The sequence below is a fragment of the Lithobates pipiens genome, unplaced genomic scaffold (assembly GCF_037356315.1).
Source record: "Lithobates pipiens isolate NorthernLeopardFrog02 unplaced genomic scaffold, aLitPip1_a1.2 Scaffold_23, whole genome shotgun sequence".
Classification (NCBI taxonomy): Eukaryota; Metazoa; Chordata; class Amphibia; order Anura; family Ranidae; genus Lithobates; species Lithobates pipiens.
Genome location: NW_027507785.1, coordinates 218,859,623 through 218,886,304, shown reverse-complemented (window position 1 = coordinate 218,886,304; position 26,682 = coordinate 218,859,623).

The window sequence follows — 26,682 nt, the reverse complement described above, 5'->3', positions numbered from 1 at the left end:
TCAAGAGCTGCATCCCCTCCTCAGGGAATGTATGAGATGGGTGGATCCGTTGTAGGATACCTGCAATTTAGCAGGGTATTTTCACTTGTACATAATCTTGTGGTTCCTCATGGCTTTGGTCAAAGTTGCCATGTTGCGTCGGAGCTGTAGAGTAAATTGTGACAGGTCCGGTAAGATTTGGAGTGCGGAGGCCGCCTCAGGGATATTCTCTCCTCTACGTAGCGACTCTAGGATTTTTTCCTTGGCTTTAAAAAAGTGCATTCTCAGTAGAACGTCTCGGGGTATTTCTTGAGGCAGAAACGCAGGTTTTGGGACCCTGTGGATTCTGTCGATCGTTAGGTCTAATGGTGACAATGACGGGGCCAGAGCTCGAAAGAGGTCTTGAGCATAAGTGAGAAGTTGTTGCGCCGTTACTGTTTCTGGAACCCCCCGGATCTTTAGATTGTTCCTACGGGAACGGTCCTCAAGGTCCGCCATTTTCAGTTGGATCTTTTCTATAGCCTCGTGGTGTGCTGCATGAGAATCTACCAGTGCATTAAATGAGGAGGTGATATTGCCTATTCCAGTCTCTACCTGGTGCACTCTTTCCCCCAAATCGCTGATTTCAGCTCTACATTGGTTAAGACATGACATCATATCAGCTTGTAGAGATGTTCTCAATAACATTAATAGTTCTTTTAAAGTGGTGTCAGAAATAGGATGACCTGTGGTAGGAAATTGTGCTATCGGATCCGCTGGTTGCTGGATGTTCAGTCCACCACCGCTCATCTCCTTGTCCAGAGTAGCCGTTCTGGTGTGCGTTTTGGTGCCAGTTTCCAATCTGGGCCTGGACTTTACAGGGCTCCTAGTCGATGGAGAGTTGTTTGGGGAGTCAGAATCGGAGGATTGCGTTCCCGTGTCCTCGTCCATTTCCACTGTGCGTTCCGCTCCGATGAGCTTCTCGGCCAACTGTGCCGGCGCTGGAGGCTGAGTGTGCTGTGCTATGAAGCGTCCTCCTCCGCCATCTTGTTGTAGCCCGCGGTCTAAGGCCGGATAAAAGTCCGGCAATTTCATAGTATGCGGCGGCTTCTGTGATCTTTTCCCCATGGTAGATCTGTCAGCGGGTACCTCCGGGGTCGTTTGTGCTTGGTTCGCCGGCCGCGGAGATCGTGAAGCGGGCTTGAAACGTCTATTCCCTGAGCGCGGAGCAGAGCTCACTTAGAGTGCGACCATCTCGCTGCGCGGTCGCCACGCCCCCTCCGACATCTAAAAATCTTAATACAATAGAAATGAACTACAAAAGTCTTGCTAGGCGGTATAGGACACCAGACATGATGAGGAGATACCAGGAAGAGCAACTCGGGATGTGCTGGAGAGGGTGTGGACATCAAGGGAGTGCGGCACATATCTGGGGGGAATGCCCAAAAATTTGAAAGTACTGGAGAGAAATACTAACTTTAATAAAAACAATAGCAGGAACTCAGGTACTAGAAAACCCATGGACATGTCTCTTTCATGGTATAGACACCCCAATTCAAAAGTATAAAGAAGGCCTCATAGGAAATCTAATAAACGTAACAAAGAGCTTGATTCCAAAAAATTGGAGACAAGTGGAAGCCCCAAAATTGAGGAAATGGATAGGAAAAGTAGAGGATATGTATAGAATGGAGGGATGGGAAGAGGATGAGGAGAGTGGGAAAAAGAAATTCCGAAAGAAATGGGAACAATGGAAAATGTTTAAATTAACGAAGAAATATGATGAGGTAGTAGGGCTATAGGAGGGGAAAAAATGGAACATTTAAACAGCATAATATTCATAGACATATCAGCATATGTATTTGCAATATTGGATTCCTTGTTAGAACAGTTGAGAGAAAACATGGACATCCAATGTAACACAGTCTTATGCAGTAGGAAAGGGACAAATGCAGGACCAGGGTAATGAAAGGATAGAGGTGTCGACTCCTAAGTTCCCAATCACAGTTCATAGGTACACTCTACACATTCCAGATCCCATGTGCTGCTAACACCATGTGTGGCCATCACCAAAGAAAAATGCCTGCTTACCAGAAAGAAAGGTCAACAGTGCCTGTGGCTGATTAACCTACCAGGGCCTATGGACTACAGTCAATTTGGCAGTGGTTCTGTGGGTGCTCCCTCCTGTCCTCTCGCTTCAATTATCCATGAATATCCCACTCAAGAAAGGAAGCTCCACAGTATAAAATCCAACGATTGTATCCCAAAATAAGTGGTATAAAACAGAGAGCATCTCTCTACTACATAAAATAATGAACCGGTCGGTGCAAAAAACTTTCACCTGCACTTCGTATGTCATGATGACGTCAGTACGTCGTCCACCCTACTAGTTTCGTCACAGATTGACGTCATTCTGGGGCACAGGACGACGTCAATCTGTGACGAAACTAGTAGAGTGAATGACATGCTAACTTCATCATGACATACGAAGTGATTGGGAACTTAGGAGTGTGACACCTCTATCCTTTCATTACCCTGGTCCTGCATTTTTCCCTTTCCCACTGCATAAGACTGTGTTACATTGGATGTCCATGTTGTTTCCAAACTGTTCTAACAAGGACTCCAATATTGCAAATACATACGCTGATATGTTTATGAATATTATACTGTTTTAAGTGTTATGCGTGACTCTGTTTCTAAACGTATGCTTTTTTATGTGATATCACACAAGGGATAATAATAAATAACAATAATAATCATAAATAATAATAATAAAACTTTTTTATTATTATTTATTATTAATTTGTTCCATTCCATTTGTTTAGATATGTTGGATATTTCGTAACTTCTGATAAATTTGTATTTGTTACGTTCACAAACAGCCAAATTTGAAAGGAAATTCCAATACTTATAATTTAATAGTTATTATTAGTTATTGTTTCGAATTTTACAGTGATTTTCTTTTTTTTCAGATTTTTCAATTTTCTGATTTTCACATTTCGGAATTTCGGAAATTTCGAATTAAAAAATTTGGAAATTTGGAGTTCGAAAATTCAGAAACTTGAAAATTCGGCAATTCGAAATTTGAAAATTCAGAAATTTTGAAATTCAGAATTCGAAAATTCTAAAATTCTAAATTCAGAAATTTGAAAATTCTGAAATTTGGAAATTTGAAAATTCTGAAATTCTAAATTCTAAATTCTGAGAATTCAGAAATTCGGAAATGTAAAAATCCAAATGTTCAGATTTCTGAATTTCTAAATTTCCGATTTCCAAATTTTTGACATTTCCAAATAAAATGAATGAAATGAAAACAAACACATTTTTTGTCAGTGCACATGTCTATTGAGTTATTTGAGTAATTTGTTACTCATTGTAATGACAATAATTTGTGTCTCAGTTTTACACATGTGATAAATTCCACCAACCTCGTGTTTCTAGACTTGGTATTATATCATGAAGGCGGGTCCATTTGCACTAAAAATTATTGCAAACTCACTAGAGGCAACTCATACTTACATTATACAAGTTGCCACCATCCCTCTTGGATAAATAACATTCCAAATGGACAGTTTCAAAGGCGAAGAAGAAATTGTCCTAAGCATGGGGAGAATGAATCACAGAGTGTGTCCCTAAAAAACAAGTTTTTGCAAAAGGGATACCCAGCATATTTACTGCAAATGGTTCACGATAAGTTTTTGGAAACTGTACCACCTTCCAAGATTCGTGAAAAGCCAGAAGTTAATACCATCAGCTTTGTCACCGAATATAACAGCAAATATAGATCTTTTCAGAGTATCATCAAAAAACATTGGCATATTCTGCATATGGATCCGAAACTAGGATCCATTCTACCCATTCAGCATCACAGATAGCGTTTAAAATAACACGTAGTCTGAAGAACATTGTTGCCCCAAGAAAACTTCAAAATTCTTGAAAGGAGAGAGTCATAGACATTAGGTCCTATTTCAACAACAGAACTGGTATTTTCTAGTGTAAGAAAAGGGGATTCTTGACTTGCCAGTTTATCCAACATAGCCAATCCTCCTTTTCTGCTAGGGCCGGTGATAAGTACGACCTAAAGCAATTTATCACCTACTGTACTGAGTATGTGATACATGTACTTATATGCCCGTGTAACTCTACGAAAATGTGTAGGGGAGCACCAACGTTTTATACAAAAGGGATTTCATGAACACAGAGTTCCCTGCCACTTCAAAACGTATCATGCTAAAAACATTCATTGTCTAAAGGTTCTAGCCATTGAATGCACCCTGGGTGGTTAATTTTGGATCTACAAACTGGCCTCTCTATCTCCCAATGGGTTGAACGAAGCTCTAGAGAGTCATAGTATCATCTAGATCCCCTCCGTTATTGTTCCTTATTGTTATTCTACATCTTTTTTTCAGTCTTTAAACCCTCAGTGTGTACCCACAGGTTATATACTGAGGGAATTATAGTATATATATAGCACAGGGCGTTATGGATTGGGCACCATCTGTCCATTTCTACATGGCTTCCAATTACTTATTATCCTTTTTTTTTTTTCTTATTACATCTTTACATATATTATAATTTTATATATATATATATATATATATATATATATATATATATATATATATATATATATATATATAAAAAACATCCATTGGGTTCTCATTAGGTTTTGACAATTTGAACTATGGGAACCTTAATCATTAACTAATGAATCATTGAATTAATTCATTAATTTGTTTGGTCTTATCATGAACACTATTGAGCTAGGTTTCCACTATTGCGACCCCAAAGTCACGCGATTTACAATGCAATTTTGAAATTTAATTTTTGATGCAATGTCATGTGACTGGTGAGAACAAGTCACATTGAAGTCGGAAAAAATAAGTACAAAAACCCTTTTTGGGTCACTGCGACTTGAGTCACATCGACTAGAAAGGGGACCATTGAAATATATGAATTTTGACTTGTCATGCTACTTCACATGTGTCAAGTTGCACAACAACTCGCAGTAATGGAAACAGAGTCAAAATCTCTATTGATCATGTATTTTGGGCTATCATATACAGTATAGCTTTTATTGAATATTTTCTTTTTTAGAATTTATTTAATACTTCCTTTTTGGGAATTATTTATATTCATTATTTTTACTTGTAATTTATATATATATATTTTTTTTTTTTTACTTTACTGCATATTTTTTTCTCATTCGTGACAATTATTTAATTTACTATTTTTTATACATATTCTAACCATTTTTCTGGTCCATTACTTTTACTTTTATTGTTCCCCTCATCTTTGTTTGAGTAGTTTCAGTGTATGTAGATTAAATTATTTTAATCAGGTTGCTTCAACAATGGAGGTATGCTGCGGTGGAGAAACCAACCATGGTTCCTTTAAACTTGTGATTCTTCCCGTGGTCCACCCCTATTTAAACCCCATTTGCTGACTATGTCACATGACCTGAAGAAGGGCCATGCCCCGATACACATTGTAAAGATGACAGCTATCCTCTCTCTCCAATCTCCTCGGCTTGCTCTCCACCCTTTGTGCTTCAAGCCTCGTTTTGGATTTGTGTTCCCCGATCGCAAGACGTCATGCTCGGGTGTTTCCATCCACCAGCTCTGGTTGGTGGTTATTCGGGTGGCCTCCCTGTCTCTTCCTTTTTCCGTGGCTGTTCCAGCATCCTGCCACATATCATTGGGGATTCGAACGAGGCCTCATATTGTCCATCTGACTCTGCACACGCTGGCTTCCCTCCTCCTAGTGACATCCAGGAATACAGTACATGAAGGTTTTGCTATTGCAGCATTGCTCCACCAAGCCAGTCCACCACCAACTGTTGCTCAAGGTACTGTCACAGTAAGGAGCACGCTTTGCAGTTGCTCCATCCATGTAAGGAGATTTTTAGATAATTGTTCATCTAAGTATATGTCATTAAATTGGCACATGATTTTATCTCATTGAGCTTTTTGATTGTTTGTCCTTTCAAGACTGTCCTGATCAGCGTGGGTGCCCCTGAATGTTTTAACTTGTATTCACACCCGCACTGTGTGCTCACCCACACTTCTGCTTTTTGCGCTCTTGCTGGATATTCACAAGGTTCCCAGTGCAACACATGTCCCATTTTCCTGGCACCAGACTGTTTTTGTTATTTTACTCTCTACACGTTGCCTGTCATTCCTAGATAGTAAGCTCTAATAAGCAGGACCCTCTGATTCCCCCCTGTATTGAATTGTATTGTAATTGTACTTCTGCCCTAATTTTGTAGTAAAGCGCTGCGTAAACTGTCAGGGCTATATAAATCCTGTATAATAATAATAATATTGGAGCTAAGGATATTGCCCATATGGCTACTGGGAACTCTGTCAATTTAAGGCGTGGGTCTGGCACATAACAAGTCCTCGCACTATTGGCCATTCTAACTTTAGAGGCCAAGAAGTGCATTACTGGTATTTGGTTAGTATGGTGATGAATGTCCCTGCATCCCCTAATTTCAAACTGGTTGGGTTTGTTGCAAAAGCATGCTCAATCTAAGCTCATGACTTATCCCTAATCTGTTTAAGAGGGAAGACCTCTCACTTTGGAGAGATTTTCTCTTACTGTTCTTACAGGACAGGAAGTGAAAATATTTTTTTTGGTGGCATGCAGCAGGCAAAAAAGAACCCCAAATTAGTTTTAATCCTTCCCTCCTCTATCAAAAACAAAGAAGTTTTGGCTTAGATAAACTTTAACCTAATTATTCACATCCAAGTATGTGTTAAAGCTTAACACCATATAAAACTTTAGTTACACAGTTGGTAACTTGGTAAGATTCAATAAACACATCAGTTAATACAGTTCAACATGTGTGTATGTGTTTGTCATTTCCCATAACACTGTATATTTTGTTCACTAAGATACCCATCTAAACCTTTTTTAAATTATCGACACTCGTATAGAAACTGTAGGGAAAACCTTAGGGAGATATTTCTAACTTCCTATCCATGCTGTTCATCCTGACAGAACAGATACCAGAACAGAAGTGAAGGGAAATCTTCTCTACAGGAGAGCTCTCTAGCAGTATATACCTGGCAGGGGTTCCAACTTTTTTTGTTTTATTGTTGCTTGTGTCTCTGTTTCCCTCACTTCAATTCCTAGTGACAGATAGATAGAATACAGTGAGTGGGTGAACCCCACTACCATCAGTGTACCAAGTTGGAAGATTTCCACTTACTCTATTGAAAATACTTGGATGCACATTATCTGGACAGGAAGTATAGGGGAAATCTCCCCAGTCAAGGCACAAGTAGCAGTTAAAACCTGATAAGGGACCTCTGCAATCCGGGACAAATCAGAAGAATATATGACCAGATGGTTCTACTGGGATCAGTTTAGTTTCTCTGATGAATATTCTCAATACTTATGAACCATTTTATTCCTATCTTGGACTAAATGGTGTGTGGCTTTTTTTTTTCTCTTTCTCTTTCCTTTCCTCCTCCCCCCACCCCTCTCCTTTCCTTCATAACCTTATTATACGCTCAAAAATGTATGCACTTTGTCAGGGCTTCAATATATACTCATTCATTATTGGATAAAAAAAATTCCGGAAGTTTTGTAATCTTTATTGAATTCACACATTTGTCTTTTCCAGTCCTATATACAGATTCTGTTGCACTGTGATATGTACAATGAATGTTATTACCCTGTTGACTGTATTGTTTATGGGCACACCAGCCGCTTGCCGTTTACTTTTAATTAATCTTTTGTGCATCTTTAAATAAAAATAAATAAATAAAAACTTTATAAGGGTTCTAAGCCTTCTTTCACATACTGAAATTAGGTTTTTATTGCACCATGTAATCTAAGCATACGAATAACATTTTATACTATTAGTACATGATTAATATAGGTTACAGGTTAATGAGCATTTTCATTCATAGTTGAAAAAAACATTACATGTGAAATTATAGTTTCCCTTAATAAGGACATTTCACAGACAGGACAGGTAAAAAAGGTGAGACAGCTTGTAAAGGATGTCAAAAAATCTTAATTACTCCAATCCACACCAAACAAAGAACACTCATTGCTGGGTGGAAGCCAGTCAGAATTATTCAATCTTGCAGTATAAAGTAAAAAGTTATATCCCCTATCAAGCACTCATTTAACTAAAGTCAGATCACTCAAAAGATGAACTAGGTTGTTTTGATTTATTGCAATTTGTTGTTTGTCCTACCTAATATGGCTGTATTATAAATGGTCAAACTCTAATTAAGAAAGTCAATAGAGTTCCTGGACCTATACAACTACATATAGTAAATTGTATTTGGATTTAGGCAAATTAATTAATGGTGCTCCACTGCTCATGTGATTTTAGCCTCATGCCCCGTACACACGGTTGGATTTTCCGATGGAAAATGTTCGATGGGAGCTCTTTGTCAGAAATTCCGACCGTGCGTAGGCTCCATCGGACATTCCATCGGACCCCATACACTTTTAATGGCAATAACTTACATCACGGGGAGGAAGAAGTGTAATGTAAACAATGTAAACAAGCATCTCCCTGTTCTGCCTAGTGACAGTTCACTGATTTCTGCTCCCTGTGATCGGAGCAGAGATCAGTGACATGTCACACACAGCCATGCCTACCCCCACAGTTAGAAACACACCCGAGGACACACTTAATCCCTAAACTGCCACCTAGTGGTTAACCCCTTCGCTGCCAGTGTCATTTACACAGGAATCAGTGCATTTGCATAGCACTGAATGCTGTATAAATGACAATGGTCTCAAATATGTGTCAAAAATGTTCGAAGTGTCCACTATAATGTTGCAGTCACAATAAAAATCACTGATTACCACCATTTAAAAAAAAAATTATTAATAAAAATGCCATAAAGCTATCCCCTATTTTGAAGACGGTATACAGTAACTTTTGCGCAAACCAATCAATAATAGCTTATTGCAATTTTTTTACCAAAAATATGTAGAAGAATACGTATCAGCCTAAAATGAGGGACTTTTTTTAACCACCTCCCGCCCGCCCTATAGTCGAATGATGGCCGTAAAGCAGGCGGGTTCCTTCGCCTGGCCGTCCCTGGACGGCCTTGTGTTTACTTCCGCAATGCGCGCCGCCGGGGGCGCGCATCGCGGAAGTTTTGTATTCGCCGTGTCTCCCGGAGACAGGCAAATACAGATCGCCGTGAACGGCCAATCAAAGCGGCCGTTCACAGAGCGATCGCAGCTGCCAATGGGAGATGATCTCAAATGTAAACATATGAGATCATCTCCCATTGCCGTGTCTCTCCCTCCTCACACAGAGACAGCGTGTGAGGAGAGAGAGGATCTGTAAGTCAGCCCCAGTGCCAACTGTCAGCCCCAGTGCCATCTGTCAGCCCCAGTGCCATCTGTCAGCCCCAGTGCCAGTGCCATCTGTCAGCCCAGTGCCATCTGCCAATAGTGTCAGTGCCGCCAGTGCCACCTGCCAGCGCCAGTGCCACCTGCCAGCGCCAGTGCCTGCCGTCAGCCCCAGTGCCGTCACCCCCAGTGCCGTCAGCCCCAGTGCCGCCAGCGCCAGTGCCACCTGCCAGTGCCACCTGCCAGCACCAGTGCCACCTGCCAGTGCCAGTGCCACCTGCCAGTGCCACCTGCCAGCGCCAGTGCCACCTGCCAGCGCCAGTGCTATCCGTCACCCCCAGTGCCGTCAGCCCCAGTGCCCTCAGCGCCAGTGCCAGTGCCACCTGCCAGTGCCACCTGCCAGTGCCACCTGCCAGCGCCAGTGCCATCTGCCAGCCGCAGTGCCATCTGCCAGCCCCATTTGCCAGAGCAATTAGCCAGAGCAAATAGCCAGCACCATCTTCCAGTGCCAGTGCCATCTGCCAGTGCCAGCCCCAGTGCCATCTGTCAGCGACATCTGCCAGCGACATCTGCCAGCCCCATCTGTCAGCCCCATCTGTCAGCCCCATCTGCCTCCAGTGCCATCTGCCTCCAGTGCCATCTGCCTCCAGTGCCATCTGTCAGTGCCACGTGTCATCAGTGCCACGTGTTGTCAGTGCTACGTGGGGTCACTTTGTGGGCATTTCCATTGTCCTGGTGCTCCAGGGCCTTCAAAACTGTAATAGGTGGTTGAGAAATAAAATGTGTAATTTATGCTCCTAGAACGCCTGATGGTGCTATTTCAATTTTGGGCCTCTGTATGTGGCCAGGCTGTGTAAAAGTCTCACACATTTGGTATCGTTATACTCAGGAGGAGTAGTAGAACGTATTTTGGGGTGTCATTTTTGCTATGTACATGCTATGTGTTGGAAATATCTTATAAATGGACAACTTTGTGTAAAAAAAAATGCTTTTTCATTTTTTTTCCACATTTTCCCAAAACTTCTGGAAAAAAAAATGAACCATTCAAACGACTCATTATGCCTCATAGATTATACGTTGGGGTGTTAGCTTTCCAAAATGGGGTCACTTTGTGGGCATTTCCATTGTCCTGGTGCTCCAGGGCCTTCAAAAATGTAATAGGTGGTTGAGAAATGAAATGTGTAATTTATGCTCCTAGAACGCCTGATGGTGCTATTTCAATATTGGGCCTCTGTATGTGTAAAAGTCTCACACATTTGGTATCGTAATACTCAGAAGGAGTAGCAGAACGTATTTTGGGGTGTCATTTGTGGTATACACATGCCATGTGAGAGAAATAACCTATTACATTGAAAATTTTGTGAGAAAAAAAAAATCTTCATTTTGCAAAGAATTGTGGGAAAAAGATGACAACATCAAAAACCTCACCATGCATCTTAGTAAATACCTTGGAATGTCTACTTTAAAAAAAAGGGGTAATTTGGGGGGTATTTGTACTTTCCTGGCTTGTTCGGGTCGCAAGAAATGAGATAGGCCACCAGTACATCAGGTGTGATCAATTTTGTGCGATTCACACCACAGCTTGTAGACTCTCTAACTTTCACAAAGACCAAATAATATCCACAAATTTGGGTTATTTTTACCAAAGATATGTAGCAGTATAAATTGTGGCCAATATTTATGAAAAAAAAATTATAATTTGCAAAATGTTATCACAGAAACAAAGAAATATGCGTTTTTTTTCAAAATGTTCGGTCTTTTTTCATTTATAGCGCAAAAAATAAAAACCCCAGAGGTGATCAAATACCACCAAAAGAAAGCTCTATTTGTGGGAAAAAAAGGACACAAAATTCATTTGGGTACAGTGTTGCATGACTGAGTAATTGTCATTCAAAGTGTGAGAGCACCAAAAGCTGAAAATTGGTCTGGTCAGGAAGGGTGTTTAAGTGCCCAGTAAGCAAGTGGTTAATATATATTTTTGGGGGATATTTATTATAGCAAAATGTAAAAAATAATGCGTTTTTTTTTTCAAAATTGTCGCTCTTTGATCACCCCGCAGGGACATGGGACATGGACAAGTTCTGGGACCGTCTCAAGGAGGCAGAACTGCGAATTGGCGACTTTGAGAGTTCAGTCCGGGATCATCATGCATCTATACACACTCTGCATGTCAAGGTGAAGGCCCTAGAGTTAGTGCTGGAGACAGTGAGAATCAGACTCACAGGAACAACCTCCGGGTGGTAGGCTTACCTGAGAGGGCTGAGGGCCAGGATCCTTTGGCCTTCATGGAACACCTTCTGCGCATGCTCCTTCCCCAGGCACCATTTTCTCCTAATTTTGCAGGATGCCACCTGTGAGAGGCCCACAGGGCACTCCACCATGTACCTTTATATTTTGCCTGTTGAATTTCCAGAACCATCTGCATGTGGTGGATGGTGATTCTACCCGCTATTTCACTACCCCTGAGGAGGCCTCACAATGGCTTGAGACATTACCACGTGTTTGATGAGTATAACTGAATGCTTATGTGTTGCTGACTCTCTCCTCCTATATCTTCCTTACCTGGATGTGCCTTGCTGATACCCCCCCCCCCCGGATTGTTTAACTTTCATGCTACAGATCCCCACAGTTGTCTCACTGATTGATGCTAGTCATCAGAGATTTTTCGCTTTATGTGAATCATAGGGACTGAGAAGCTCTTATACGTTGCTGTGTTAAAACGCCCAATGTGTTGACTGTGTATATACTTATGTGCCAAATCTATTCTACCCTAATTCTTTTTACCTGTTTGTAGCTATTGCAAATTTCCCTTTGGTCTCTACCTTGGAACAAGAGAGGTACTGGGAACTGATGTCTACTATCCCTCTGGAGATCCTAGATGGCTTACAGTGGATAGATCTCCCCATCTCTTTTTGCCTTGTCCATATCAGCAGCTTCTGGACTATGGCTGTTCTGGGTGAACTTCTGGCGAGTGTCTCGGCTCAAGAGTCGTTTCATCAACTGATGGCCTGTGATCCCCACAGGGAACCTGAACAATTTGTTGTGAAGCCTTTTGCTCTTTATCTCCATGGTCGTTGAAGGGAACATCCTGTAGATGGCGGAGGGCACTACCCAGCTACCCGGTTACGCTGAGCTTACCTCATTCTCCTGATACCTCTTATATTTATTTTTTTGTTTTTCCCTAGTTGGCTGAAGAGGAGGGCAAAGTTTCTCAGTTGTCATATGTTTTATATAACCAAGCTTGTGCCCTTAACAACGTCTAAATGTTTTTTTTTCTCTCCCTAGTGGATCCCTTTATATTTAAGGCTTCCTAGGCAAGGGTTTGCGGATTTATCACACTTAATGGACATGAGTATTTAGCTCACTATCTTATACACACTGCTCCCATAGGAGAGTCTCCTAATGTTTTTTTTGTTTTTTTGTTTGGGTATTAAACACTCCGAAGTTTCTTTAATGGATGTGTGGGGTGGGTTGGGGTTTTCTGTTTTTCTGTTGTTTGTTGTTCTTTGTTCGGCGTTCTAAGCTGCAGTGGTTCTCATTTTTGGATGTTAGGATTACCTTCTCTACCAGTTAATACTGGCCTTGCATGTGGGGACATTATGTTTATGCTTGATTTGTATGTTGCGCCTTTCCCTCCAGGTCTTAGGGACCTTTCTTCCCCATGTAATTTAACTCAGTACATCTTGCTATGGCCCCTCAAACTCTTATCCTGGAATATGATGGGGCTGAACGATAAGATCAAATATTCTTTGGTCTATACTTATCTCAAAAAATACAGCCCTGTATACTTCAGAAGACTCACCTGGTGGGTAGCAGGGGTCCTAAGTTTGAAGAAGTCATGGGTGGGGCATTATTACCATGTCACGTACTCTGGATATGCCCGAGGGGTTAGTGCAGAGGTCTCAAACTGGTGGCCCTCCAGCTGTTGCAAAACTATAAGTGCCATGAGGCATTGCAAGGCTGACAGGTACAAGCATGACTCCCACAGGCAAAAGCATGATGGGACTTGTAGTTTTGCAACAACTGGAGGGCTGCCAGTTTGAGACCCCTGGGTTAGTGTGTTGATTCATAAGTCTCTTCCTTATGACCTACTAGATATTAAAATTGACCTGGAGGGATGGTATGTGTTATTCCGTGCACTTATTGAAACAGTTGATATGTTGATCCTTGGTCTGTATGCGCCCGTCTGGCTACTGTTTCTTTTTTGAAAAATTTGACCTTTCTTCTCTCTGAGTTTCCTACGGATAACCTTATAATTTCAGGGGATTGTAATATGCTTCTGAACCCTTCTCTAGATAAGCTGTCTCAGGAGACTGCTATGAACTGTGCTCTTTCCAGGTGGGAAATGGGCTCTATGGGCTGACTGATGAATGGTGGTAAAGGCACCCTACTGACCGAGTCTTTACTTGTCATTCTGTTTCCTGTAACACAATGGGGGTTATTTACGAAAGGCAAATCCACTTTGCACTACACGTGCAAACTACAAGTGCAAAGTGCACTTGAAATTGCACTGAAAGTGCACTTGGAAGTGCAGTCGCTCTAGATGCGAAACGGAAAATAAAAAAACAGCATTTTAGCTTGCACATGATTTGATGAGCTTCCCCTCATTTCAGATCTACTCCTCAGATTTACAGCGACTGCACTTCCAAGTGCACTTTCAGTGCACTTGGAAGTGCACTTTGCACTTGTAGTTTGCACTTGTAGTGCAAAGTGGATCTGCCTTTCGTAAATAACCCCCAATGTCTCGTATTGACTTGATTTCTGCTGGTGGCAGTTTAATCTCTAAGATCCAGAACGTCTCTGTACCCCCGAGGTATAGCCGATCATTCACCAGTGTTGTGTTGCTTGAAAACTATGACCCCCCTTCAGAAAGACTGTGGCATTTGTCCAGCTTCTGGATCTCAGATGTAACCATGGAATTTGAGATGGCAATGTTGATTAAAGAGTATTGGTCAGTAAATGATTATACCACAGAAACTGTTTGGGGTGCATTCAAGGCATACATCAGGGGGTGTTATCAGTCTTCTATCTCTTGAGCCCATTGAGATGCTACTTTTACCCTGACAGAAGCCGAGACCAAGGCACAAACACTTGAGTCACAATATGTCCTTACTTCTAATCCAGTTACTTACCAGAATATGTAGGTGGCTTACTGCGAGGTGATGCTCCTTCGGGTTGCTAAGGCAAAGAAGCATCAACTGCCTCAAACACAGCGCATCTTTGAGCAGGGGGAGAAAACGGGGAGACTCCTGGCCTGTTTGACTGTAACAGTTGCCTCTAGCTAGTATAGCAAGACTTTGAGACAGTCAGGGTGTACCTGTGTTTGATCCTGTGACTATTAATGCCTGCTTTGCCTCCTATAGATCAAATTATTCAGAAGAGAAGTTGGATTCCTTTCTGAATCAGGTGACTTTTTCTGGCCTGACTCCTTACACCTTCGCTACGGGAGCGTATAGATAATCCAATTATCCTAGAGGAGTTGCAGCAGGTGTTGAGTACCCTACAATCGGGGAAGACTCCTGGAGTGGATGACTTCCCTCTGGAGTTCTATAAGCAATATGGGGATGATGTGACACCTAGGATACATAGGATCCAGAGTTGTGTACGTCCTATTGACCTATCTCTCTGCTCAATGCAGATGCTAAAATTATTGCTAAGGTCCTGGCCAAGAGACTTAATGAGATTATACTGACTTTAATTCATGAAGACCAAACCAACTTTATGCCTCATAAGGGCACAGACTTCAACCTGCGGATACTGTATACGGTCCTGGCCTCTACTGTTACCCCGTCCAATGTAATGGCCTCCCTAGATGCTGAGAAATCTTTAGATGTGGTGGAATGGAACTATCAGTGGGAGGTCCTGCTTTGTTTTGGTTTTGGGCCCAAATTTATCTCCTGGAACAACCTGTCTCTTGCTAGTCTCTTTCTAGTATTTCTGATCCAGTGGGGGGTGCCCACCCCAGAGTAGCCTGCTTGATCCGGGAGAGCAAATCTTCATGCAACAAAAGAAAATTCCCTGGGAACAGAATGGTATCAGGGAGAGTCACTTCTTTGTGGAACTTTCTGGAAAGAGCGTCAGGTTTTGTATTTCTAGAGCCTGGTCGATAGGCGACATGAAAAGAGAACCTGGAGAAAAACAATACCCGCCTGGTCTACCATGGTTTTAACCTCTTTGCCGACCTCAAGTACTCAGGTTTTTAGGATCAGTGAAGATCAAGATTGGGTGAGTTGCTCCTTCTAGTAAGTACCGCCTTTCTTCTAGTGCATATTTGATTGCAAGCAGTTCCCAATCCCCCACATTGTTTACAGGAGAAGAAGGCTACCGTGTAGAGCAGTGCCTTGGTTCCTTGGCGTTGGGAGAGTACTGCTCCAACAGCACTCTCAGAAGAATCCACCTCAAGTACAAAGGGTAGAGCGGAATCCGGGTGTTTTAAAATGGAGGCATATGTAAATAATCATTTGAGAGATTCAAAGGCAACTTGGGCTTCTGGGGTCCAATGGAAGCAAACTCCCTGTTTAGTTAATTAAGTAATGATGGCAATGATGGCAGAGAACCCCTTAATGAATTTCGAGTAGAAATGAGTAAATCCAATGAAACGTTAGATTCCTTTTTTATCAAAAGGAACTAGCCAGTCAAGTATTGCAGCAATCTTCTGTGGATCCATCTTGATGCCTTCTATAGAGATGATTAATCCCCGGAATGGTATACTCTTGTTTGAATTCACATTTCTCAGACTTCACGTACAGGTCATACGGTCGAAGTCGTGTCAAAACACATCTGACGTCTCTGCGATGAGCATCTACAGAGGAAGAAAAGATTAGACTATCGTCTAGGTATACAATGACAAACAGATCTAAATAGTCCCAAAAAACATCTTTAATAAAATACTGGAACGTGGCAGGAGCGTTACACAACCAGAAGGGCATTACTAGGTACTCAAAGTGCCCAAAATGGGTGCGGAAGGCTGTCTTCCACTCATCTCCTTCCCTGATATGGACCAAGTTTCAGGCTCCTCGGAGATAAAGCTTGGTGAAAATAGTAGCAGTTCCCAGTCTATGGAATAACTCCGGGACCAAGGGAAGGGGATACCGCTTCTTGACCGTAATTTTATTTATCTCATGGTAGTCTATGCAAGGCTGCAGGGTGTGATCCTTCTTCTCTACAAAAAAGATGCCCACACCCGCGGAAGTAGAAGCATGAATGAAAACCCTTCTTTAAGTTTTCATCGATATATTCCTTAAAGGCCACTTGTTCTAACTCAGTTAAGGCGAAGATTCTACTGAAGGGGATATCAGCCCCCGGATGGAGATTGATAGGGCAATCATGGGCCCAATGGGGTGGTAGAGTTTTCACTTCTTTCTTGCTGAACACATCAATGAACTCATGGTAGGCCTCTGGGACTGATTGGCGTAAAATCAGGTTAAGTGCCAAGACCTAGCAAGAGAAAAGGCCCATAGGGGTCCTACGAGCCACAGAATTGCTGGCAATAAGTAGAGGAAAATGTAACTTCTCCTGCAGCCCAGTTGACACCAGGATTGTGGGCTTGCAACCAGGGCATTCCAAGGACTACAGGAAACAAAGGTGAGGAGATAATGTCCATACGAAGTAGTTCGTGGTGGGCACCGGCAGTGGTGACTGGCAAGGGGGAAGTCTCTTGGGTGACTGGCCCAGATTTTATGGTGGACCCATCAGACAAGTGAATGAACAGTCTTTGGGACCTGGGAAGTAGAGGAATCTGATGTCTTGCTGTAAAAGATGAATCCATAAAGCAGCTGCAAGCTCCTGAATCTGGATTCCAGTAAGCGCATGATCAGGAGATTTCGACAAACACTTACGGAGTTTGGTAGGACAATTCCCGACAGAGTGCCTGGGTTCCCTGCAGTAAAGACATTGATTATTTGCCCGATGATGTTGACGCTCTTCTACGGTAAATAAAGGGCGAAGTACCCCCAACTGCATGGGTTTCGAGGTGTCCGTTGTAGGGGTAGGCTTAGAGGTAGGGGCCAGATGCACGTGACTGGGCACTCTGGGTAACATCCAAGTTGGTCGGGAAAATCCAGATGCTCTTTCTGTCCTATGTTCCTTTAGATGCTGATCAATCAGTATGGCAAGGTTGATTAATGCTTCTAAGGTCTGGGGTACACCAACCTGGGCTAGCTCATCCTTCAAATGGTCAGACAGTTCCATGCAAATCTGGTAACAAATCGCAACATCATTCCAGTCGGTGTATGTGCTCCACCTCCGGAATTTAGCCACATAATCTTTGCCGCCCAACGCCCTGCTGAAGGGCATGCAATGCAGCTTTGGAAAGAAAAGCTGAGGGTCTTCATACAGTTGAGCCATAGCATTGAAGAAGGTGGTAAGGTTGATTAACACTTCAGGTCCAGGAGGAGTTGGGGCCAGGTTTGGGGTTCACCCGAGAGCAAAGAGACAACAAAGCCTACCTTGGTGGTTTCCAAAGAGAAAGTCCGTGGTTGGAGGGCAAAATATATCTCCCAGGAATTGCGAAACACCCTGAATTTGCTCCGTTCCCCGGCCATCTTTTTGGGTGTGGGGACCCATGGTTCAGGTGGAAGCATCACCACTGTAGGAGAGGATGCTGTGCCCGTTGAGGAGGTTGAAGCTTGAGGGGTTCCTTTGACTACAGTGGGAGAAGACAGTACTTGGACCTGTTCCTCCAACTGGGTGTATCCTTCCTGGAGAGTTTTGACAGCTGGGGTCAGGCCTGCCAAGTGCAAACAAAGTTCCTGCATAGGAGAAGCTCCCTGTTCGGGCTCAGACGTTGGCTGTTTGCTACTGTTACATACCTATGGGTGACCCCAAATTGCAGAGGATGGCCTCTCTTACACCTCCGACTCGAGGCCCCTGATAGAGAACAAAGGGGTGCTGGAGTGAGGAGTGGTATGAGTGCCTGGCAGGATCAACAGCAGATGGATCAGATGGCCTGCACAGCAGATATGCACCCGAAATGGCGCACCAGTAGGTCTAATTTGCCTGTTACTGGCAGGATCTTCCTGACACCTTCTCTCTAGGTTCATGTTCCTGTCATCCACAACCTCAGAACCAACATCTGAATCCAGTAGTGGCTAATGCTGTGGTCAAATAACTCAACTGACTCCTCCATGGCTGATGTCAGGGCTATGGCAGGAATAGATGTGGACAAAGAGGCAGGTTTATCCACTCTGACAACTGCAGGGACTGCACACTTGTCTCTGCTTGCATGACAGAGGATGAGGAGCATGAGGAAGCTTTAGTAAGCCAGTCCACCAGCTCCTCTGCATGCTGTGGCTGGATAGCACGGGCAAACTCACTAAACAGAGGAAATTATGTCCTGCCTGAGGACTGACCACCACATCCACCTTTGCCTGTGGACACATTTGTACACATACAGTGACACACAGAACTATATGGCATTAAACTTGCAGTAACGCACACAGGAGTAAATGGCGTTAAACTCGCAGTAACGCACGCAGAATTATATGGCGTTAAACTTGCAGTAACGCACACAAAAGTATATGGCATTAAACTGGCAGTAACGCACACACAGAACTATATGGCGTTAAACTAGCAATAACACACACAGAACTATATGGCATTAAACTGGCAGTAACAACACTGAACTATATGGCATTAAACTGGCAGTAACGCACACAGAAGACGATGGTGTTAAACTTGCAATAACGCACAAAACTATATGGCGTTAAACTGGCAGTAACGCACACAAAACTATTTGGTGTTAAACTGGCAGTAATGCACACAGAAGTAAATGGCGTTAAACTGGCAGTAACGCAAACAAATAGACAGTGTTTAACCATCACTACACTGACGCTATCTGAACTGTCCCTACTCTAGGTATACACCAATGTCAAGATTACTGACACAATCTCACTACACTAAGCTGAGACTATATGAGTTGTCCCTATTCTAGCTGCACACTATACAAAGCTGAATGGTGGTTCTCCTCACTACACTCACCCTATCCCTAGACTGACACTAAACTAATATTCTACACTGACAATTAAAGCAAAATAGCACAGTATAGCACACGAACTAATACCACTGAACAGATCCCTGTTCCATCTCTCTCCATGTCAAAATCACACTGAAAATGGCTGCCATTGAAAGAATACTTTTATACCTCGGGGTGGGAATGAGCCATGATTGGATAAAGTCAGGATGACAATATCCAATGATGACTCTGATAGTGCTCTGTGAAGCTTTCACTGCTTCAGCCAATCAGGGCCTGCAATGCACTGTTCAGTGCCTCAATGCATTGTGGTCGGTTTGGGGGGCCGAGCAAATGGTCAAACTACCCGTTTGTTCATCTGTTCGCCGAATGTCCGAACAACGAAAGTTCGGCCTGAACTTATGCTCAGGCTGAACCATTCCCCCATCCTTAGTGGTTAAATATCACCAAAAGAAAACTCTATCTGTCTCAAAAAACGACAAAGAATTAATTTGGGTACAGTATTGCATGACTTAGTAATTGTCATTCAAAGTATGACAGTGCTGAAATCTGAATAATGGCCTGGGCAGGAAGTGGGTGGGACAGTCCAGTCTTGAAGTAGTTAAAATATTTTGCAACTATTGGACCACAATCACATTTACAAAAGTATTTCTACTCTATTTTCCATAGGTATCACATCCTGAAAACACAGTAAAATAATCTTAAAGGGGTTGTAAAGGTTTTTATTTTATTTTCTAAATAGGTTAAGCTAGTGCATTGTTTGTTCACTTACCTTTTCCTTCGATTTCCCTTCTAAATGTTTTTTTTTCTTTATTTTCTTTGTCTGAATTTGGCTGATTAAACACCGCTCGGATGATGGTGTGAAGTTTACTGAGGAGAAACAGGAAGTGAGAAATTCAGACAAAAAGAAAGAAAACATTTAGAAGGGAAATCGAAGGAAAAGGTAAGTGAATCAACAATGCACTAGCTTAAAGGAACCTATTTAGAAAATAAAAAACAAAGCTTTACAACCCCTTTAAGTATAACTTTCCATGGATGTATATCGATGTATCCATGATTGCCCTCAGGGCTTCAAGCATAAAATCAACATCTAAATAGAGATGCATTTGTAACTATGGTTATAGTGTATACATCGTACATGACACCCTGACCTGCCTATATGTCTAGGTACATATCTAAAAGCTGAAAGTAGCGTACCCAGATATGGAAAGGTCTATATTATCTGTAATGGATATATCTCTGCCATTGACTATATTCTTTAAAACAACATTGTCTTCCTGCATAAATATGTACAGGGTAAAACAAATCTATATGTGATCTTGCAGTATTTTAAAGCTTTTATGTCAGGATTTATAAACATTTATGTTGTGAGGTTTTATAAGGATAGACTCAGCAGTGATTTGTGAAATGGTTGAGTGAGCAAATGCTTTAGGATTTTTAATAATATCCCTACAATGGCTGCATATTTTGATGGTCTGTTAGAACAAATGTATTATGCATGATTCTGCTTTGAAATATGTTCAGCAACAAGCTTGCAAACTGCTACATCACTTAAAGGCACTTAAGTGATTTTTTTTGTCAGCCATTAGGCAGCCGTTTACATAGACTATAGCCTCATGATTTTTTTTTCAGACTCCAAATAATTCTAATGCATTCCATTTCCTTATGATGGTATAATTATTAAATTAGCTCTTTTGTATACCTATAATGGAAAACAACAACAAAAATGTGTTACAAGTTTAATAACTTCACACATGATCTGGGTAATATTGAATGAGCCGAAGACAGACCACAGTGTTTGATACTTTTGGACTATCTACATTATTTAACAGAGCTGAAAAATCATCATTAACTTTAACTTTAAGTAAGTCAAATATATTACTTCAATTAGCTCAGGTGTAAAAAGTATAATCAAGCAAAGGAAATGTTAATCTTGAACTATAAATGTTTTATATATAGTTACATAGTTAATTAGTTTGGAGAAAGAGGAATTTCTATCACACCAAACCTTTTGCAAGTCCTATACTTTTGTTTTAGAGGAAGGCAAAACTAAACCATAATAGCAACTCTAGCCACGTTTGCAAGGTGGGATAAAAAAAATCCTTCCTGACACCAGAAGGACAGTTGGGGTAATTTTTTAATTTCTACTGTGGTATTTAAAAAAAAAAATTAAAATGTAAAGATGTGCATTTTGTGCTGGAAGTCCCCCCAAACCTCATACATGGATATATATTTTTTGAATGCTGAAGTACCATAGAATAAAATGATGTAACATGCAGTCTTTTATATTTCGTGATAGTTGTGCAACTGTTTATAAAATGCATATTTTAAGAAAAAATACACTACAATTATTTTAGTGCAACGAACACAATATAATATCAGATTTTTAATTAAATATAAAGAATGGGGTTGTTTATCTTTTTTTTTTTGGTATATACATAAAATATTACCTATCATTAAAAAACATATATACAAATCATAAAAAAAAATAAAAATGATGGGGTTGTGTTGCGTAAATGGATATCAAGCATGTCAAACCTTAAAATTATGTGCACCCTTGAAATCTCAAAAAAAACTATAATACTCAAAATTCTTTAGGTTATGTGATGCTTTAAAAGCTTTTAAGGGATGTAATTTTAGAGTTACTATGAATTATGACCCTAGAATTAATGCTTTCACTCTAATATTTGTGGCGATACAACCCATGTGTGAAGCAATTTATGCTTACATACACGTGTGCGCCTGCTGTGAGTATGCATAGGGGTGTGTGCAGAGTCAGGAGGGAGCTTTCATGCTTTTAAAAATCTTATTTAAATGTATTTTATTTATTTTTTCTAGAGTTTGTTAACCCCCAATAGATAAAAACGAATTCTGTTCCCTTAAAGCATGAATAACAGCACAGTGCTTGTGTGTATTTTGCCCCCCTGTATCACCTGAAATACCTGGCTGATCCTGCCAGTTTCTACCCTCCTCTCTGTACGCTGACCATGATATATAAAGCTGCTGCTATCTGCAGCTCTCCTCTGTCTACCTCTGTCCTCCTCTCCCTCCCCTCCCTGCCTGTTAGCTCTAACTAGCATCGCTCTGGTCCTCCCCCCCACTGCTTCAAAACTAACTGATCATTATATCATCCCCTCTGTCACATAAAAAGCTTAGTCCTAGTGCCTGTTCTTTATATTTAAAAAAAGTCTGGAGTTATGTGATCACTGGAAGACACTGTTAAAACGTTTTTTTTTATAAAGCACAGGCACTAGGATACAAGTTTTTACGTGTTAGTTAGTGGCTTTACAACAGAAATATTAAGTGCAGCACTAATCCATATTATGTGTATATATTATAAAATTGTGCAAATATGCAAACAGTAAGTATAACACATTGACTGTGCAAATTAAAATAAAGTGATAGGTGCAAACAGCAATAAATAAATATAAACAGAATTCATAAATTTTAATCACTAAAAAGTCCATATATGTGAAGTTGCATTGTGAATAAATAACCCCTGACTGAAAAAACAAAAAACAGTCCAAACGGGTGAAAATAAATGACAGTGTCTAGGTAGAAATCAAGGTTGAAATTGAAGATATAGTCGACCTCTGAAGGACTGGCCACCAACCAGTAAGCAATCAGCATAGATCATGAATCCACCACCGATGAAAAAAAATGGATACTCTTACTGGACTCAGTGGACCCAATGCCAACTGCATGGAGTCAAACAGGCATGGAGCTGGGAACATGGTCACTCTCAAGAAACAACATGTGAGGTCAGCTTCCATTCAACCTTGTCATCGGACCCAATCATGGACTATTCATAAAAGAAAAAGGGCGCTACATAGTGTAAAACCACCAACTATGGGTTTTATTGTAAAGGTAGAACACTTACATCAATGATGATATAAACAGGCGAGATAAGGTATGTAATGACAAATACATCCAAGAAGCACAGTAATGCCGCATACACACGATCAAATTGTCTGGCGTACTTAGTCCGACATACAATCCGGCAGATAATCCGGCGGACTTTCTACCGAACGGACTTGGCCACACACGGACACACAGAAAGTCCGACGTTCGCTTGCGCGATGACGTACAGCACGTACGACGGGACTAGAAAAAGCCAGTATCCAATAGCTTCCTTTTTCGTACTTGCTTTGAGCATGCGTCATTCTTAGTCCGCCGTACTAGCATACTGACGAACGTATTGTCTGCTGAAACTCAAGTCCGACGGGAAGATTGGAGTGCAAAAATACTTTCTTAGTCCGCCGGACTTCACGCTGGAAAAGTCCGCTGAAGCCCACACACGATCGAATTGTCCGCTGAAATGCGTTTCGGCGGACTAAGTACGCTGGACAATCTGATCGTGTGTACGCGGCATAACGTGGAGCTAGTTCAGCCTACCCGACCTGTTTCATTCAATAGAACATCATCTGGGGCATGAGCCAGCCCCACACACACTGCGAATATGTATATAGTTGTGCTCATAATTTTACATACCCTGACAGAATTTATGATTTCTTGTCCATTTTTCAGAGAATATGAATGATAACACAAAAACTTTTTTTTTTCACTCATGGTTAGTGTTTGGCTGAAGCCATTTATTCACTTCAGCCCCGGAAGGATTTACCCCCTTCCTGACCAAGCCATTTTTTGTAATACGGTATGCTTTATCTGACAATTGCGTGGTCATGCGACATTGTACACAAACAAAACGTATGTCCCTTTTTCCCACAGATGAAAATTTCTTTTGGTGGTATTTGATCACCTCTGCATATTTTTGGTAAAAAAAAAAAAAAAAAAAAAAAATCGCATTAAGCGTATATTGATCGGTTTGTGAAAAATTTATAGGTCTACAAAATAGATAGATTTATGGCATTTTTATTATTATTTTTTTTTACTAGTAATGGCAGTGATCTGGGATTTTTATTGGGAATGCAACTTTGCGGCGGACAGATCAGACACTTTTGACACATTTTCGGGGACCACTGACATTTATACAGTGATCTGTGCTATAAAAATGCACTGATTACTGTATAAATGTCAATGACAGGGAAGAGGTTAACACTAGGGGGCAATCAAGGGGTTAAATGTGTTCCCTCAGTGTGTGTTCTAACTGTGGGGGGTGGGACTGACTTGGGGAGGAGACCGATCATTGTTCCTACTTAGGATCAATCTCCTCACCCCTGACAGAATGTTTAAACACACAAATCCCCATTGTTGTGCTATCAGGAGTGATCGTGGGTGCCCGCTGGACATCGCGGCCGCCGGACATATGTATCCGCTCCTTAGGGATGCGGCGGCATGCGTGCCCCTTAAACTCCTTAAAGCACCTGCCGTACATCTATGGCAATTTGCTTAGGAGTTCCATTCTGCCATTGGCAAGTGGTTATTATCAATCAACTGTGTTTACTTTCTTTTTAAATCATAATGGCAACAGAAACTACCCCAATGACCCCAATCAAAAGTTTACCCCAGTTCTTAATATGGTGTATTGTCCCCTTTAACATCAATGACAGTTTGAAGTCTTTTGTGGTATTTGTGGATGAGGCTCTTTATCTTCTCAGATGGTAAAGCTGCCCATTCCTCTTGGCAAAAAGCCTCCAGTTCCTATAAATTCTTGGGCTGTCTTGCATGAACTGCACGTTTGAGATCTCCTCAGAGAGGCTCAATGATATTGAGGTCAGGTGGCTGAGATGGCCACTCCAGGATCTTCACTTTATTCTGCTGTAGCCAATGACAGGTCAACTCGGCCTTGTGTTTTAGATCATTGTCATGTTGGAATGTCCAAATACGTCCCATGCGTAGCTCCCTGGTTGATGAATGCAAATGTTCCTCCAGTATTTTTTGATAACATACTGCATTCATCTTGCCATCAATTTTGACCAAATTTCCTGTGCCTTTGTAGCTCACAAATCTCCAAAACATCAGTGACACACCTCCGTGTTATTAAAAAATATGATGAAATTATCCCAAACAAAAAAAAATATTATATAATAGGTGACTAAAATAAGCGTGTCCGTGAAAAGTTCCTATTTCCCAAAATTAAGATATGGTGCAGTAAAAATGGTGACTGTATATCGATAAAACGAATATTAAGTGCTGGTGCTGGTGGTCACTTTCTGCAGTGAGGTGCTGGTGACAAATGGCTTCTGGTGTATATGAGTTTCCCCTTACCTTACTGCTGTAAAGTAATTCCTTAATTTTGTGAAATAGGAACTTTTCACTGACACAATTATTTTATTCACCTATTATATATTATTATTTTTTTGGGATAATTTAATCATATTTTTTAATATCACTGTGATCATATTGTATTGGTCTATTAAGGGTCAATGATAACCATTATGTGACATATGCACCCATTGTTAAGTTTACATGTGTCAATTTATATGCACTTTATCTTGTGTTGAAGTTTACATGCGTTGCCTTTTATCAGTGCGTATTTAGTGTATTTATCACAGAGCACTTTTGCACGTTATTCTCTTATATCATTTATACAGCACAGCACTATTCTTATCCTATCTCAAGCTGGGATATTTCTGACCATGCGGAGCGGAAAGTAGCTGCAAAAAGGATGCAGTAGACTGGGATCGGCTTTCCGTGGCAATCATGGACTGTCGGTGGGAGAGTGCAATGGGAGTGCAACCCAGCAGTGCTTATTCGACCAGGACTTTCCTGAACTGACGCGGGAGGATCGCAGGAGTCAAGATAGGCAGAAGAGGCCTGGGGATTCCAGCATCCACATAAGCACAATGCCTTTCAGAGGGGCATTGGTCGGTTCACTATAGGAAAGGACTTTAATTACACTCAGGAACCAGAAAGAGAGAGGCAGCTCGTATTTCCCTAAGCAATCTTGTAACATACTGCAATTAAGTGTAGCGCCGGCTCCTGAAGAGCACACGCTATGTGTTTTTTCTTATTTAAAGACCCTAAAGCCACAGTTGGATTTTAGGGTTAATTATACCAAATTATGGTTTCAGTACCAGTCTAGCTGGATTGCACTGGGTTCTGCTTGGCCACATGTGTCGCTGTCGCCACTGGCAAGTGTGAGAATGCCATTTGGCTAGGCGTATTAAGTGCCATTCTTTCTCGGAACCAGCCCAGTGGGAGTGTCATCTTGCTGTGCATTCTGGGAGAGGGTACTTAAGGTACTGACATCACATGCTTCTGGGTTCCGGTCCAGAAGATCTTTTTGTCTGCTTGATCCTGGTCCTCCTGACCAGCCTCCATGGCCCTCATGGCCTGGGGTGTGGATCCATCCAATTTCAAGTCTCGGGGCTGGCTAGCCTGAGGCAAAGTAACTGGGATGAGGATTCAAAGGTGGTCCGGTGTCGTATCGTCTGTTGAGAGGCCCAGCAACTGGAGAAGCAACCAGGGGAGGATTCTTTGGGAGAAGGCCAAGCATAAGGCTGGCTTCTCAGAAGGAGCCT